This window comes from Neopsephotus bourkii, unplaced genomic scaffold (assembly GCF_033783945.1).
Source record: "Neopsephotus bourkii isolate Nb327-2 ecotype Australia unplaced genomic scaffold, CSIRO-AGI_Nbou_v1 NB_196, whole genome shotgun sequence".
NCBI lineage: Eukaryota > Metazoa > Chordata > Aves > Psittaciformes > Psittacidae > Neopsephotus > Neopsephotus bourkii.
The window spans coordinates 1,122,548-1,138,622 of record NW_026900709.1 but is presented as its reverse complement, the minus strand read 5'-3'; the positions used below and the strand labels follow the sequence as shown (position 1 = coordinate 1,138,622).

General features: G+C 41.4%; 1 protein-coding gene across 10 annotated transcripts in view; it reads right to left on the bottom strand.

Annotated features, from left to right (window-relative positions):
- The window catches only part of MFSD6 (major facilitator superfamily domain containing 6), a 49,670-nt gene that overhangs the window by 25,046 nt on the left and 8,549 nt on the right, over nt 1-16,075 (bottom strand). For 2 of the 10 annotated variants that reach the window (XM_061376344.1, XM_061376360.1), the window contains exons 1-2: nt 3,740-3,871; nt 3,552-3,649 (exon numbers count right to left, since the gene is read on the bottom strand). The exons of 2 other annotated variants lie outside the window; for them this stretch is intronic. The gene's annotated coding sequence lies outside the window, so the exon portion shown is untranslated. Of the gene's footprint in view, nt 1-3,253; nt 3,392-3,551; nt 3,650-3,739; nt 3,876-16,075 lie in introns of those variants that run through there. 6 more of the 10 variants (XM_061376294.1, XM_061376353.1, XM_061376274.1 and 3 more) reach the window with 6 other exon arrangements.

Sequence of the window (16,075 nt, the reverse complement as noted above, 5' to 3'; positions counted from 1 at the left end):
TCAAACCAGGAATCAGTAATTAATCTCTGAAGCAACAGGCACCTGTAAAAACAGAGCAGACTAGCTCGCTGTTTGCACTGTGTGGGTAAATCAGTGTCACCCAACATGGCATCACATCTTATTTTTCCCTCTCAGATTTTCACAGATTAGCAAAGCTGATGTTGTAGCCAACACAAGAAGTTTTCAAGTGAAGAGTTTTAAATCTGCTCATAGGAAGCATGTTTCTTGAATAACCCTTTTTTCTAAAGTCACTAATTATTGTTTGATTCAGAATAGGTCTGTGCTAGAGAAGCAGACTTAAAAACTCTCCATCTTCTAAAGACAGCTCACCTCACTCATCCCCCAGCTGGTGCAACTGCCACAAGTTCATCCATCACATTGCTCATGCACAGTATCTCCTCCTCAGCTCCCCTTGTCTCATTAATCTAAACTACAAAACCTTTGGATCAAAGACTTTCTGCTACAAGATCTGTGCAGCATCTCTCAGAATTAAGCCCTGCATGTAGCAAGCCTGCAAGGCATTGCTGTAACAAACATGAATAATAGACCATGTTTTCCTTTTCCAAGGAAGTTTCACCCCTAAGGAGCAGCCCAGTGCTGTCACCTGCATCCATGCCAAAAAGGAGATTTTTATGCAGACAACTTACTTCATGACAGAGGAGTACATAGGCTTAATTTACTCTTGCATAGTGTTCCCAAACCACTCCCACGTAGCTTAACCTTCAAGCCGAGCCCTTGGAAGAGCTGTCCCCTGTCAAGCCATATGATCAGCTCACACAGGCTGACCCACATGCCCCACATCACCATCCCCTGCTCTCTAAAGGCAAGCAGTCCTCCTGTGAGACCCCTGCACTGACACCTTGCTCTGAATTTATAAAATCAGGAGTAAATTACATTTAGTGAATCAACTCAGTGCTAGGAAATACATTTCTTTCAAGTCTGAAGTGAAATACTAGTGCTGTAACATTAACCACCACAAATAGGGCTTCCATGAAGTGAAACCACCTCGTTCTAAACCACTTAGCTCAAAATGGCTTTATTTTGTGTTGCTGACATGCATTCAATGTGTTGGTCGATAGGCTTTTCTTCTTAATTCAATTTGCATATAAAACCCCACATACTTTGACATATTTAGTCAACTAGATTGAGAAACGACAGCATATCTGAAATATGTCAAGATCAAGTTTATAATAGGTTTAATGCACTTTACAATAGGTCTGAAGTTGCTAAATTGATACAACAGTGCTTAACATTAACATTAAAGATGACAAGAACACTATCATATCCTCATCTGTTAGAGAAAAACCATTAAACTCACATCTTTGGACTCCTGCTTTCCAATTATGTTTTCTATTAAATATGTGCAACTTAAGGTGTCCTAGCAGACTCTATTCCTGAATCAGCTTGGGTTTAGTCAGCATTAGACTCCAATTTTTTAGCCAGTTTTTAATTCACCAAAGACATACCTATACCACCGAGGTTTACACTTCGTTAGTGCCAGCAAACAAGCCTGCCTTCAACTACAGGCCAGGAAAACACTCGGGGTCAGGCCCGCAGGGCTCCAGAAGCAAGGCTGCTGCCAGCGCTGAGGAAGGAGGCAGGCACCGGCTGCACCACGGCTGGCGCCTGGCTGCAGCAGGAGCAGCAGGGCTGTGCCGGCACCGAGCAAACTCAGCCGTGGGGCAAACCCATGGTGCTGGGGCCGGGCTGCGTCACCCGTCACACTCCCCGGCACTGCTGTATACACTTGGGCCCATGGTGCTCTAACTAAAACTAGCACTAGCTACGTAAGTGATCAACCACAGCTTCCTCACTTCATTAGCCCCTCACTTCATCAGCTTTTGCTCTCATAGTCTCACTTCACCTGTTTGAACACTTCTGTTGAAATCTGTTTAGGATTTTTACCATGTTTATGACTGCTGTCATGAGCACCATCCTAAAAAAGACAACTGTTTCCTCTTCCCCTATTTCCTACTGGGTCTCCAGAGAATACAAACAATAAATTTCGGTTTTGCCCACTATTTATAACCAGGGAAATAAATACAAAAAAAATAACCAAGCTGGAAAACTAGCATTTTACAATCTTTTCCCTTGGGTATTACTAAATACAGTGGACAACTAGACCCTGTGCGTCTCAGTAACGTAATGAATGTTTGAGCAAGTTTTTACTGAGATACTTCACTATTATTTACATACAGCCACTCTCCTTTCCCCTAAACTACAAGTTTGTCACTCTTCAACGCTGTACTTGTCATTAACACAGCATTTTAAAAAAGCCTGTTGTTAAAACTTTAGAGCTGCTAACCAAACATGGGCTTTAAACTCCATCTAACTTGGGATCTAACAGGCATCCGTAACACCTATGATACCTCCAGCACCAGTTCCTTAAACAAGCATCTATTCCTATGCTTGTTTTAATAAACAGAGGAGCAACTGACAACCTGCTTACTAAAAAAAAATCGTACTTTTAAGGATTTAAGGGTTCAGAAACAGAGTGACAGCCACACATAACACTACAGCTGGATATTAGCAGCATGGACAAGCACAGCGACGCCAGTCCACGAGTTCCCATGGGACACAGCCCAGACGGCGGCCACCTCCGGGGATGGAGGTCACACAGGAGGGCACGGGACATTCGGCTTCGGATGGCTCAGACACAGGTACGGTGGTAACGCCTCAACCACAACGCTGAGCTCCGATGATGCGGGCCGGCACTCTAATGAGGTCACTGCTTAGCCACAGCTAACGCAGGGGACCTCAACAAGGGCGAAGCAGCGCACACCGACCATCCGGCTCAGCTGAGGAGCAGCTGATCGGCCTCGGCTCGGCGCAGGCAACGAACACCTCGGGAAGGAAGCGCTGAACGCAGCAGCCGTTACGGTGGGAAGGAAAAGGCTGAAGCAAGGGCCCAACGGCAGCATCCTGGGCGGCTGCGGGACAAGGCCCGTCACTCCAACGGGGAATAAACCAGAACCGGGTCACAGATTAGGAGAGGAACGGCCTCACCGGCCCCGTGGGGGCCCGGCTCCCACCGACAGCACTGAGATGCGCCGCAGCCGGCCCGCCAGCCGCCTCAGCCGCCGGCAACCCTTCGGCGCAGCGCGGCCCGCAGCAACCCCCGGGTCGGTACCCGTCGGCCCGCGGCCAGGCCCGCCCGCTGCCAGCGCTCTGAGGAGCGCGGTCAAGGGAAGCGGCGGCGACCGGGGGCCTGGCTGCCGGCCCAGCCCCCTGCGCACCGCGGAGCCCCGCTGACTCACCTCGCCCGGGGGCGGCTCCGGGGGGGGCGCGCAGCCGAAAGCATCGCAGCCCCTTCCCGCCGCCGCCTCCTGCCGCCGCGGCTGTTGGGGGCGGTGCTTCCGCGCACCCTCCACCGCCCGCCCCCCCGCCGCCGGGCCCCGCCGCGGCGCCGCCGCCGAGCAGAGGCGCTGAGGGGAGGAATGAAGTGGGCACCCCTCCCCCCCCAGTGCCGTCGCCGCGCTCCCGGGGCCCGGCCAGCGCCCCAAGGGCGGACGGGGCTCCGAGCAGGACGGGGCGGCAGTCGGTTTACTTACGTGCTCTGCTGAGGCTGCGGATGGTAGGTCTGCACCTCCACTGGGCCACGGGCTGGGCGTCTGGCTTAAGAATAGCGTTTGGGGAGCGTTCGTAGACCCTAAACAACCAAATAACTCAACAGTCATAGTGCTTCCTGCGCCTGTGAAGTTCCAAACACGTATTGCAGCATTAGGAATTAAATTATTACCTGTAGTGTCTGCCGCAGCCACTCGCATCATCCCCTCAGCATCACCATTTCTGGAATTATATACGAATTAAATTGCGTAAATGCTTAACAACATAAATTTACCCACCTCCCCCCAACCCTCCGCAGTAATTATTGAGGCAGAAAAACGAAGGCAGGGAGAATTAACTTCCTGAGCAACAACTGAGCCGTGTTGCACTATCTAAAGGTCAGCCGTGTTAAGCTAAGGGAGGGTAGTAATCAAGGCAGAAAGTGAAAGGCTGGCCTAGGATGTGGGGTGTTTATCAGCCCTGAGCTGACCCGGAGGCAGTGGAGTTGTCTGAGGACTAAGCTCAAGTGCTGGGGTGAGGGTGCTCTGTACACAGGAGCTCGCACTTGGCTGCAATCCAAGCGGAGTCACTAACACAAGCAGCCTCCATGGGCTATCCCTCTCCGAAGCACACACGGGCTGTTTCTGCCCAGGACACTGACATTAACTGGGTATCACAGGACAAACACATTGCTGACGTCTTCTGACATGTATCTCCCTTTCCTGAGGGAGAAGCCTTCATTCCTCAAGGGAAAAAAAAAAAAAACCACCCCAAAAAACCCAAAAGAAAATGGGGGGGGGGGGGGGGCATTATTTTATCTGAGGGAAGAAATTAGGAAGAAACTACAAGTTTGCATAATTGAGGACAGAGAAGGATGGGGGCACCATGGGTGTTTGACCCATTTGAGTCCTCACAGAAGTGGAAGAGACACCAGTGCATGTGGAAGGCTGTGCTCCCTTAAGGTCATTCCCCTGCCATGCTAAGGTACTAATGCAGTGTGATCTGTATATGTGGATATGAAGGCTACTGAGGTCACTGTCATCTCCTACAGTAAAGGCTGTAGGAGACAAAAGATACGGGAGATAACCTGGAGTGGGAGAAGGCTTGGTTATCATCTGTCTCTGGGAGGATTTTCAACACTCTTCATCTTTGAGAATCTCCCTTATGAGAGAAACCATGTCTGAGAAGACCAGGAGTGCAGGCCTCCTTTCATCTTGCTGAATTAAGAGATGGAGAACTACCAGCTCATATAGTGAGGGGTTAATTACAAAATATCACTGTAATAAACCAGATGTCAGCTCCACATAAAATGATTTAATCTGGATGGAGACTTTCTGGCAAATGACTACAAATGCTTTTAGAGAGAACGTCTATTTCCAATTGTTTCCAGTCACTGTTTGTGAACTGAAAAGAGAAAGCTGATCTTTGTAGTCACAGACTACATTTACTGCAGCCATAAAAGCAGTCTTTCTCTGAACTCTGGTAACTCATCATTGCCCACCACACACACACTAAGAATGTGACCATGTTCTGAAGCTTTGCTTGTATTTCCTTTTCTTGGAGCTGTGTTTTTGAGAAGCTACACCCTGATCACCCCCCCTTCCTTCTACGTGGTTTCATTGGTGCCAGGGATATCCCCTAAACAAACAAACAAATAAATGCTTTCTGAATAGAGGAATCAAGACAAAACACGTAAAACAAGTTTCTTTGCAGGCTGTTACATAACCTGGTATGTGAACAAAGGGGTTGCAGCTGAGGACCAAAATACAGAATATGACTAATACAGAGTAATTTGCAATGTTTTCTTTGCCCAAGGTAAGAAATTGAGAGAAAACTGCAAGTTTGCATAACTGAGGCAGACAGAGAGGAATGGGGGTACAATGGCATGTATAAATATGTATATGTATCTCTTTATACATAAATGGTTTCTTAGTGATTTTAAAAGCCAGATTCAGTACCAAGTGAGTTTGCTGACATGGCTCAGTCTGGGGTCCATGGCCTGCAATCAGTGTGAGGTAACGCCTGCAAAAAGCCTCTTTCAGTGAGGCTCTGTGTGAAGATATGGATTACAGCCTGTTAGGGTTGCTCAGGGACTTCTTTCGCTGTTCTTTTAGCTATGAAAATGAGGATTAGCAAAAATGGAGAAACTGTAGCACTGCACACAAACTGTCCAAATGTATCCTTATCAGAAAGGGTTACACATTTATAGCCAAAGCAGTGTTCAGAGAAAGGAAATGTAGTTGTACCCTACTTAAAGTACAAAGTTTTCTGTTAAAGAAGTTGCTAGTGTAAAACATTATAGAAAATAAAAATCTGAGTCAGGTGTAAAATCCATTTAAATTTAATTAAAAGATCTCTTCATTTCAAAAGGCCTCTGAATCAGAGTTAATGTGATACCAAACAACAATCTTTCTCTTAGCTAATACAGTGACATGAATAAATATGTACCCAACCACTGCATATTAGAATATTCAGAAATAATACTTTATAAAATAACTAGAATTCACACATATACATGCCATGTAATGAACTCTGCACTACAAACCCACACTGGGTTAAACTTGCTCATGAAATGGAAAGAATGCCTGTGGATTTCTGTGAGCTTTTGGTTCATGCATATGTCACTTTGTAAAGATTTAAATTTATGTGTCCTACATCACTTCACCATCTATCATGGTGAGAATACTTGTTAAAAGGACTTACAAACGCCTCGCTACTTAAAAAAGAAACAAATGAAATTAATGTATAAAAGAAAGCCCCAAACAAATTGAAAAATTAAAGCAAAGCAGTTATCTTTGAAAAGTACGTAAAATTACACATTAAATAAAATTAAAATAAACAAACCTGCCCATTACTAACCATGGTAGATTTTGCTTGAAAAGACTCAGTGGAAAATAAATACAGCATAACACACAAACTTCCACGGAAAAACATCTGGTATGTTATATGCATGAGATATGCATCTTGTGCATCTGGTATTTTCCAGTCATGATAAAGATAAAGTATCTGAGCCTCATCTCATGGAAATGGTTTCTAGAGGCTTAAATTTTAGTGTACAGAAAAACTAACTGGTTTCTTTCATAAGCTAGAACTGTACTTTGAAATCAAGAATTTCTGGCTGGCACAAAATATTCTGCTGTCCTTCAGCAGCTTTTAACTCTGAGCTCTAAAAAAAAAAACACCCCACTTACATCAGCCAGATTAGAAAGATAAGTTGAAGGTGAGATTTGTGCTGGCAGTACTTGCTCTAGAGTACAATGTAAACATCAGAAAAGCTTTCATTACCTTCAGACCTTTAATATATTTTTTAATATATTTTGCATAGCATGAACTACTTTTTTAGTCAGGCCTTTGCTAGGAGAGGTACTGCATTAAGGCAACTATGGTATTTGTTTCTTCCTCTTTAAGAAGTTCTTCATAACACAGTTCATACTTATCCCAGCGTAAATCTGGGAAGAAGTCAAGTCTTCTTCTTGTTCCTCAAGCTATGAAGAATAAAGTGGCTTTTTCCTACTGTTTCAGACACTAAACTATATTACCAGTAAGAGAAAAGTCCCAACAGAGGAACTGAGAAATAGTCATCCAGTGAATCAGCAAATCATACCCAGCTGTAAGCAATGTTAATGGTAACCAAGGACAAAATATTCACAACCAGTAAGATAACAAGCTACCATTGCAGTGGTCTGTCTGGTTTGGCAGGGAAGCAGAGGATTCTTTTCCTCTGATTTTTAATCCAACACTTTCAGAAGGATTACATTCATTAGCAAAGAGAAGGCAAAGCAATGCACAAAGCCAAATACTAGTTACAGAAACTGCATTTACTTTGACTGTTTACTGTGTGTATGTACGCATACATTTTCCTACAGGTTAGGTCCTTCCTCGCCCCCCCAGGTGGATTTATGCTTGCATAGTATCTGCTTATACAGTAGTCAACCTTTCCTCACCCCAAGAACCTCTGAACCTCCTACCAGGTATCAAAATTTGATGTGCAGTGACAGTCTCATAAATATTAAATTCCTGTAAGGTTGTGTGAACATCAGAGACTGACAAAGAAAAGAAATGCAAGCCAGTGCCCTCCACAGGAAGAAAGCGCATGGCATGAACTCCACAGCGGGCTTCCATTTGTCCAGTGAATCACTGGCCGTGATTCACTGAACTGCGTGAGCCGCAGTTCAGTTACCCTGTGGTGTCCCTGCCCCTGGCAGGGGGGTTGGAACTAGATGGTCTTAAGGTTCTTTCCAACCCTAACTATTCTATGGCTTTATGAAGAACTGGGGGTCAGGTGAGATAACTGAAGGGAAAAGAGAAGAGACGGCCAAAGCTTTTGAGGTGGTGTAGACAAGGGAACAGATCTAGAAGTGTAATAACCATAGGAAATCAAGCTTCAATAGTTTTGCTGTCCACACAGCAAACTGGTTCCATTGGGCTGCTGCTAACACTGGTGCCATCAAATATATGCAAAATCATGATGACTTTGATCCTGTCATGAGCTCCACTGCTGCAGAAAGTGCAGAGCTCCACTGACTCTGTAGTCCAGGGAGGAACTAGAGACAATTTATGCAACGTAGCTACTGAACCTGCAATGAATTCTGCTTTGGCCCGTCTTCACGGAAGGAGGGAAGCTTAACTGGCCACAGCTTTGGAACAGAACTGCTTAGACCTTCTGTTATAGCGGGGTCCCAGAAAAGTCCAAACTTAAACAATAAACACAGACTTTATTCTAAATAAACACTATAAAACTTAAGGTTTAAAAAATCCAAAATTACTAGGGCAAGTAGAATAGTTAAAAACATGACATACATCTACCTCCTCTGCCCCTGATGTCTTGGCGGGATGGGTCCTTACTTCCACACTTGGCCTCAATAACACAAGTACATGCCTTCTCCATTGCATTGAGCATACTAACTATTGAGCCTAACATGTTTTTGATAACTGCAGGTACATGACCGAGGGATGGCAAACTGATCAGTTTTCTCTGATCCCTAGGAAGTTCCTTCTATCCCTTCTGAGAGCAACAGGTTGAGAAAATACTGGCAGTATTTTGCAGTGAAGCAAGAAATTGCTTTCTATTATTGTCATTTAACAAAAAAAAACACAACCAAACAACAAACCAACATGGATATAGGGACAGATATCTCTGTTTTCCTAATAGTCAGTGACTTGAGGTCAATGGGAAATTGAGTTCTCAACTTTTGACTAAATTAAATTTCATGAGAGTAGCTTTTAAAGGTAATACAATACCACGGCACAGCAAAATATTCCCTGACCAAAGCAAATTTCAATTGAGGGTCAGTAATCTACATAGTGAAAGATTATTCAAGAAAATGACTGTTGATTTTACAGAGCATTATAGATTCTTCTACTTCAATCCAAGGACTAGCTCTCACTATTTATATATCTAAAAAAATGGTGATAGCTCAAAGCAGTTTTTAACTGAACTGTTTTTTCTGAATCAGATACAAGTATAGCCATATCATCTTGTCTTCCTGATTAAATTCAGGTCTTCTACAATGCAGCTTTGCAAACCTAAACCAAAACCAAACTCAGTATTTTTATTTAGTACATGCAAATGTGATTTTTGATGAAAAAAATGAGCAATTTTCTTATGCCCTTCTCAAATTCTCAAGATAATATTCCTCCCTGCAAAGAACAAAGGATCTTAGTACTTAAGTGTCAGTAGGAGGATTGCCATAGACTTCAGTTGCACTGAGATTCTGATAAATACTGAGTGTGAAATAAATAGAACCTTTTTAGACAAATAGAAGCACTCATCTGTTTAAACTGTGTTTAGGACAGGCAAACTATGTTGTCAGTCATGCCACAGAATAGTAACAGCAGCTTAATGTTCTCTGGTAATATTAGTGAATAAAGTGATGTTTCTATTTTTGTATTCAGATTTCTGGCAGGAAATAAAAATTATTAGTAACACATAAATGTTTTAGATGTTTTCGTTTTAGGACTATCCATGCAATGTGAGAGAAAGACTTCATGTAATGGTACAAATTGTTTCAGAAATACTGTACACAGCTCTTCACCTGTTTCTTACAATATCCCAGTCATTACAGTGTATTTAATTTAGAACTTAGTGTACTGTAGAATTCTCAGTGGAAAGCTTCAGAACATCTGTTTATTTCCGAGTTTGAAGTTGAGGATAAAAATAAGACAAACAAAATCTCATATTTTGAGTAGATATTAATAGTTCCACACTGACTGCGCTCACTAATAAATTCATTGGATTCCTCCCCAGCAGTGTTTCTTTTCCAAACCTGGAAACTAAATTGTTGACAGTGAAAAAAACCCAACAACATATGTTTAGTTTTCAACAGAATGTTAATTTAGGTTTTAAGAACCTGATTCCACAGTGTGTATTGGCATAAACTTGTATTAAAGCCAGTGACAGAGACATGCTTCAAGCAAAGATAAGTTTTGCACTAGTGGCATGATATTGTACCTGGCAAAGTTTGAGGAAGGATATCTTATGTCAAGCGAGTTGCCTTGATATAGCTACTGTGAAACCCAGCCTCGTTTCAGGAAGCAGCTTCTCTTCGAAACAGAAACATCCTAGAGAAACTCTGTCTCTTCCATTTAATGTCTTATTTTACCCACAGACACCAAATCATCTTTCCCAACAGTCACTCTAACAGAATTAGATAGTGGGAAGAAAATCAACCTTAGCTATATAGATATGGCTACAGAAATACTCCTAGGACTCAGTTTTCAGTGCAGGGTAACTACTTGTTCTTCCAAAGTCTGCTGGAAGTGTCAGTGGGATCTAAATCACCTCAAACAGAAACAAAGGGGTATTAGACTGTTCCCCAGTTTTGATATTTTCACTGCCCTCTTGGACAAGGACAAGGTTTCAACCAAATGCTAAGGTGTGTGGCTAAAGTTAGGACATATTGAGGCAAAGTGGAAAAGTGGAGCAAACTTGAATGCTACCAATTCAGAGTACATGAATACCGGCAGAAAAATTCCGGTGTACAAGTTATACATTGTGATTTAGTGGCTCTACAGAGTATAAAAGAGTAATTTCCTCTTGTGTTTTAGTTTCACATAAGGAGCTGTGACGAAACTGCAAGGTGCTGCCTTCTCATGCCATTGAACTTTTAAGTTCCCAGAGATGGGCTGGATGTCATTTTTTGCTTGGCACTGTGACCAGAAGTGCCACCTGATTCCACCTGGCTTCACAAGGAGCATGGGTTCCTCTGCTGAGGTTAATAAAGCATTTCAAACTGAGTCCTTCCACTCTTGGAGACACCTGAAATCTCAATCCACAGCTAAATTTTTCAGCTTTTACAATATTTCCATTCTCTTTGTCTCTTGCAGAATGTGATCTATTTATAACAGCACAGCTATTTCTGAACCTCAAGCAGACAGAAAATTGATGCGTCATTATAAGGATATGCCTTTGAAATGGTTGGGTGGGAAAAGAAAAATACAGGAAGGTGACAAAAGCGGAAAAATTAGCCTTTGTCTATGTAACAGTATTAACATTTTTCTTACCTTTTTTCTATGACATTCCTCATAACTTCCTAAATCAGCACATCAACTATGAATTCTCAGAACCTCTGCTTTTTAAAGTCATTTACTAATTCCTTTTCTTCTTTCCCCTCTCTTCCCTCCGTTCTATTAATAGTTGAGAAAAGGTCTGTTGCCTGCAGGGTTGGACAATTTTATCTGCTTTTAGGAGGTACGACCCAGCTCCCTGAGGATTTCTTATATTGCTGCAGTGTGCTGTTAACTGTTCATTACCAGAAGGTTCAAAACTGTCAAAGTACATATGTGTAGGGGGAAGAAAGATTGTAAGTGCAAAACCAATTGCAAAGAAAGAAAGAATTCTATTTTAGCATAATATATGCATTTTTTTCACACAGAGAGAAATTCAGACATGGATCCCATCTGAATTACAGGAACAAATCAGTATGGTCTCATCATTTCATTTAAAAAAGACTATATTAGAGCTGGAAAAGGTTCAAAGAAAGATGCTCAAAAGTAGTTTAATATTCACCAGTAAGGAAAAGAGGCAACTTAGCAGGAAGACAGCAGATTTACAAAGTTATGAATTGGAGAAAGCGGATTCATTTACTCTTTATTCTCATACATGGATTAGGAAACATCAAATGAGGTTAGTAGGAAACATGTCCAAAGTTCGCAAAGATACTGTAAATGATAAAAATTCATCAAGTTCCAGGGGAGTATGGACAGATACATGGAAAAGAAAGCCCCAGATTATAGAACATAAGCCATATTCACCCTGGTCTTAGTCTTGCCCATACAGCCCCTCAGGGCCATTTCTGGGAGACTGTGGCCTGGACTAGATAGTCATTCAGTCTGACTGAGCATGGTTATTCTTATGTCTTTTTACCAAAGAGCTGTAATCTTCTGGGGAACAACTGAAAGAGATTAGAATAACAATAAATCAATAGTTCTCAAACATCTTGTACCACAGTTTATTTTCCCTTCAGTTTTTCAAAATGTCGTGCATTCTTGTACTTGTTTCAAGTAAACTGTATTTGGTTTTGCAGATCACCTCTGGACCACTAGTGGTTCCCTGAACCCTTGAGTTCCTTAGGCCACCATGTAATAAGTACTGCTAACCCTCATGCTTTGCCTTAAACACAGGCTTATAGATGTTCTGAGTTAGGAAGACATTTTTCCCATTCATGTAGGGCCATTCTAACATACTTAAAACAGTAACATTTCCTACCACTGGAGGTCCATCAGTATATGAGTGACAAAAGGAGAAGCCAGAGCAGCTAATAGCAGGTGGCTCCTTCTTGACATTAGTCACATCTAAGTTAGAAAAGCTGTAGTCAGATATTCCTTGTATCTTCCATAGCCTTAGCCACTGACATCAGTAGCAGCAGGGAGTGTTACGGGAAGCCTGAGGTCTCAGTTTCTTTTTTCTCTGTAGCTTGCATGCTGAATAACATCGGTACAACGAGAGCAAATGCCATCAGCTCTGAACTGTAGATGTTTTGTTATCCAGGTTGCCTTGGAGGGCAATCGTGAATCAGCCCTCCTGATGCCTAAAACCCCTTCAGACAGCTCTCTCATAAGTAAGACTTGTAGTCTTGAACCTTCTCCAGGAAACTGAGTTATTTATAATTTCCACTGACAAAGACGAAAATGTATAAGGATATAAATGTACAAGACACATAGGTTGCCTGTCTACCTTGTATGTCTCCCTTAGATTCTAAATTAAGAATTTAAGCATCAAATACCAATCCAAATGGTAATATTGGAGAATAATTTTAAAGACCTTAAATCAAAATATATATCTTAAATTTTGATCCAACTGCACCAAATAGTAAGTAAATGCAGTATCACTAAAACAGAATGCAGTATTTGGTTTACAAAACCTGTCTTACCTACCATTAGATGTATTAGCTAATCAAAACTGGTAAACCTTTGGACTCTGAGCTGGGTGGGGGTGATCTCCTTCCAATAACAGTGGCTGAACAAATACAAATGGTTTATACACAAAAGCCTTAAAAGGAGGAAACAGGTATTGGAAGGTTGGCTGCTAATTAACTTGGGCCTATCTGGGAAATGGAGACAGAAAGTGAACTACACTACAGTCATAACACCAGAGTCGAACTTTCATTTAGCTATCTACTGAGCTGAAGCACTTTAAAACATGGCTGAGCTATAGTGTTTTTATGAGATAGGTAAATACTGCCCTCATTCTACATGCTAGATAGGTGTGAAAGATTAACAGGGACCTGCAAACAGTTCCCCTTCCTGGATAGGAGAGGTAAAGGTTATACAGCATGAGTCACCAAAACCTTTGGCAAAAAAAGTTTCCAGGTATTTAAAACAAAGTGACATCTTCTAGGGAGGATGTTTTCCTTCACCTTCTAGAAATAACTCCACATATGCCTGAGAGATCTGTTTCTGGTCATTACTATGCAGTGACAAATTCACAATCCGTTGGTGCAGTCATTTTGTAGTGAGTAATTATGTTACCTACAATCATTACAACTGCTTATTGTGGATAATAAAGAAAAGCAAACTAATTACTGTGAAAGAGAGTGCCAACTGCTTGTGCAAATACCCTATAACTTCCTGAAATTGCACACTGGAGGACATGACAGAATTTTGGCCTTTTTTCTTCTGTAAATACTAGGCACTTTTTTTTTTTTTCTTTTTCTTTTTTCATTTAAAAAGTGAAGAAGGTGAGAAATTCTCAGATAGGTGGGAATTTCCTCAGAAGAAAAGATAAGTTAAATTCTCCTGAGGAGAGTGACTGAGCACATTTTAATGCAGGTTTGTTTGTCCTGTGCTAAAAAAAATATCCTCATTGCCTTCTGCAGAGCTGGGTAACAGCTGGTAGATGGCAACATTACAGGCTTGCATGTGAAGCAGTGGTCAGATTATTTGTTCAGGAAGAAGACGCATGCATCCCTTCTAACATGCATAGAAAACCTGTTATAAATCTATTTATAACAGTTTACAGAGCAGCTTTTCTTTTCTTTCTTAAAGAAGCAAAAAAATATATTCCATGTATTGATTTGTAAAGCAACACAGAAATTTAAACACGTGGTATCTGAATCTTCTTCCTTGCGATCCCATAATCCTGGGTCATTGTGCTATGTGGCATTTTCTGGTATATGCACTGCAAACATATAGATAAGCTATATTTATGCTTTAGCTCAATAATACGAGCTATCTTTAGTGCTATGGCAAGATGCCATTTGTTATCACTAGAGTATAGCATCTGATACTTTCATCTATGAAGCTAATATTGATACCACAACGACATGGTAAAGGTTACTTTCTTTACAGAAGTGAAAACTAAAGCAGAACAGTAAAAAAAAAATACTTCTTTCTTAATGTCTTCTTCTTCTGACTAGTTAAAATATGTTGAAAATGGTACGTTGCTATTGTAATTGGGATGACAGACAGCAAAATTCAGCTGGTCCCTTACTAGGAAGTAACTGATTAATGGTGAATATTCCAAAGGGCTCACAAAAGCTACAGCAATATTAGTGGTGGCACAGGAGGAAGAATGCACAGAGCAGATGTGTTGCATGAGTCTCGCATTCATCCAGGGTGGGATGGGAGGGGACAATTGCCATTAACATTTCAGATGGAAAATGGATTTTTCTTTTTTGTTTGCTTCTTTATTCTTTCCTATTTTTTTTAACAAAGTCTCTTCTTTCTCACAAAATTATTTAATTTTAGCATAAAGCAAAAGTTGTTGCTTCTTGTTGCTGACCAGAGCTTTCTCTTCTTTAATTTTGTTTTTTTTAGGCTACAAATATCAATAAAATCACTTTTCATAGTATCTTAAATTTATGAAATAATGTCCCAGACTAATTCTACACGATGCTACATCTCCTAGGCAGAAGCACAGCTTTCAATTCAAGCAACAGATTTGTGTGCTTTAATATCTTGGCAGGGCCCAGATTGAAACCCTGCTGTTAACTCCTGCAGTTAACCATACAATAAAGCACCTTCTCACTCCCAGAGCCTGAAGAAGTGCTCTTAGCAACAGTTTTATAAGGTAGTGCCTGCATTTTTCTTGGCAGACAGAGGTGTGTCAAAGTATGACTAAATCACACTGAGTTGCATGTTATTTCTGAAATAATTATATATTCCCATATACTGCTCTTGGCGGCATGAACTTCCATTCCAGCCTGCTATGGCAGAGACAGAGGGAGAGCGAGAGAGAAGGAGGGACTGTCGATGTCTGGACAGGAGAACCAGTGGCATCATGAGATCCATACGGCAGACGAAGATTGAATTTACAGAGAGGAACCAAAGATACTACAGACCATGCATTTCCTTGTGAACAACTTAGATATATATTGTGCCTTGCCATGGCTGGCAGTGCTTTTCTTCACCAAGCAGTGTATATATATCCCTGGGGCAGTATATCCACTGAATGAGGGCTCCAGGTACCAAGTACTCCATCCCTGTCACTTCCATTGTTTGTTTATGATCCAGGATGACCATATTTCTTAAAAAAAAACAAACAACAAAACAAAAAAAAAACCCAACCACCCCAAAACCTAAAACACTTTCCCTTCTAGCTTGCTATACATCCTTTCCACCAGGGTAATCATTGTACACAGAGCTGGTAAATTGAGTTTCACTGAAGCATTTGCTTACAATTACCCCATATTGGAGAGTTGCAATTTATACTTACAAACAGAATATATCTATAATAATGAATGACATATACTTATTTTTTAATAGCTTGAAGGCCTCTATTTATTCTGCTGACCTTTCCCCCACCACCACCATTTTTAAGTTTTCTAATCTGCTATTCTGTCCTATGCATCACTCATGGCATTAGATGAGATATCTTTGCCTAGGCAATGTTCTTCAAAGGCATTATTTTATGAACAATTTTAGCTGCACTGTAGAATTAAATAAAATAGAAAGAAATTTGGAAAAATATTCTTAATATTGACTTTTAAAATCAAAGGTACATCTTTTCAAGTGAAAATGAATACCTGTGTGAATTGTCAGATGAGTAATGTGGAAAGGCTTGAATACACATACATCCATTTAATAAGAC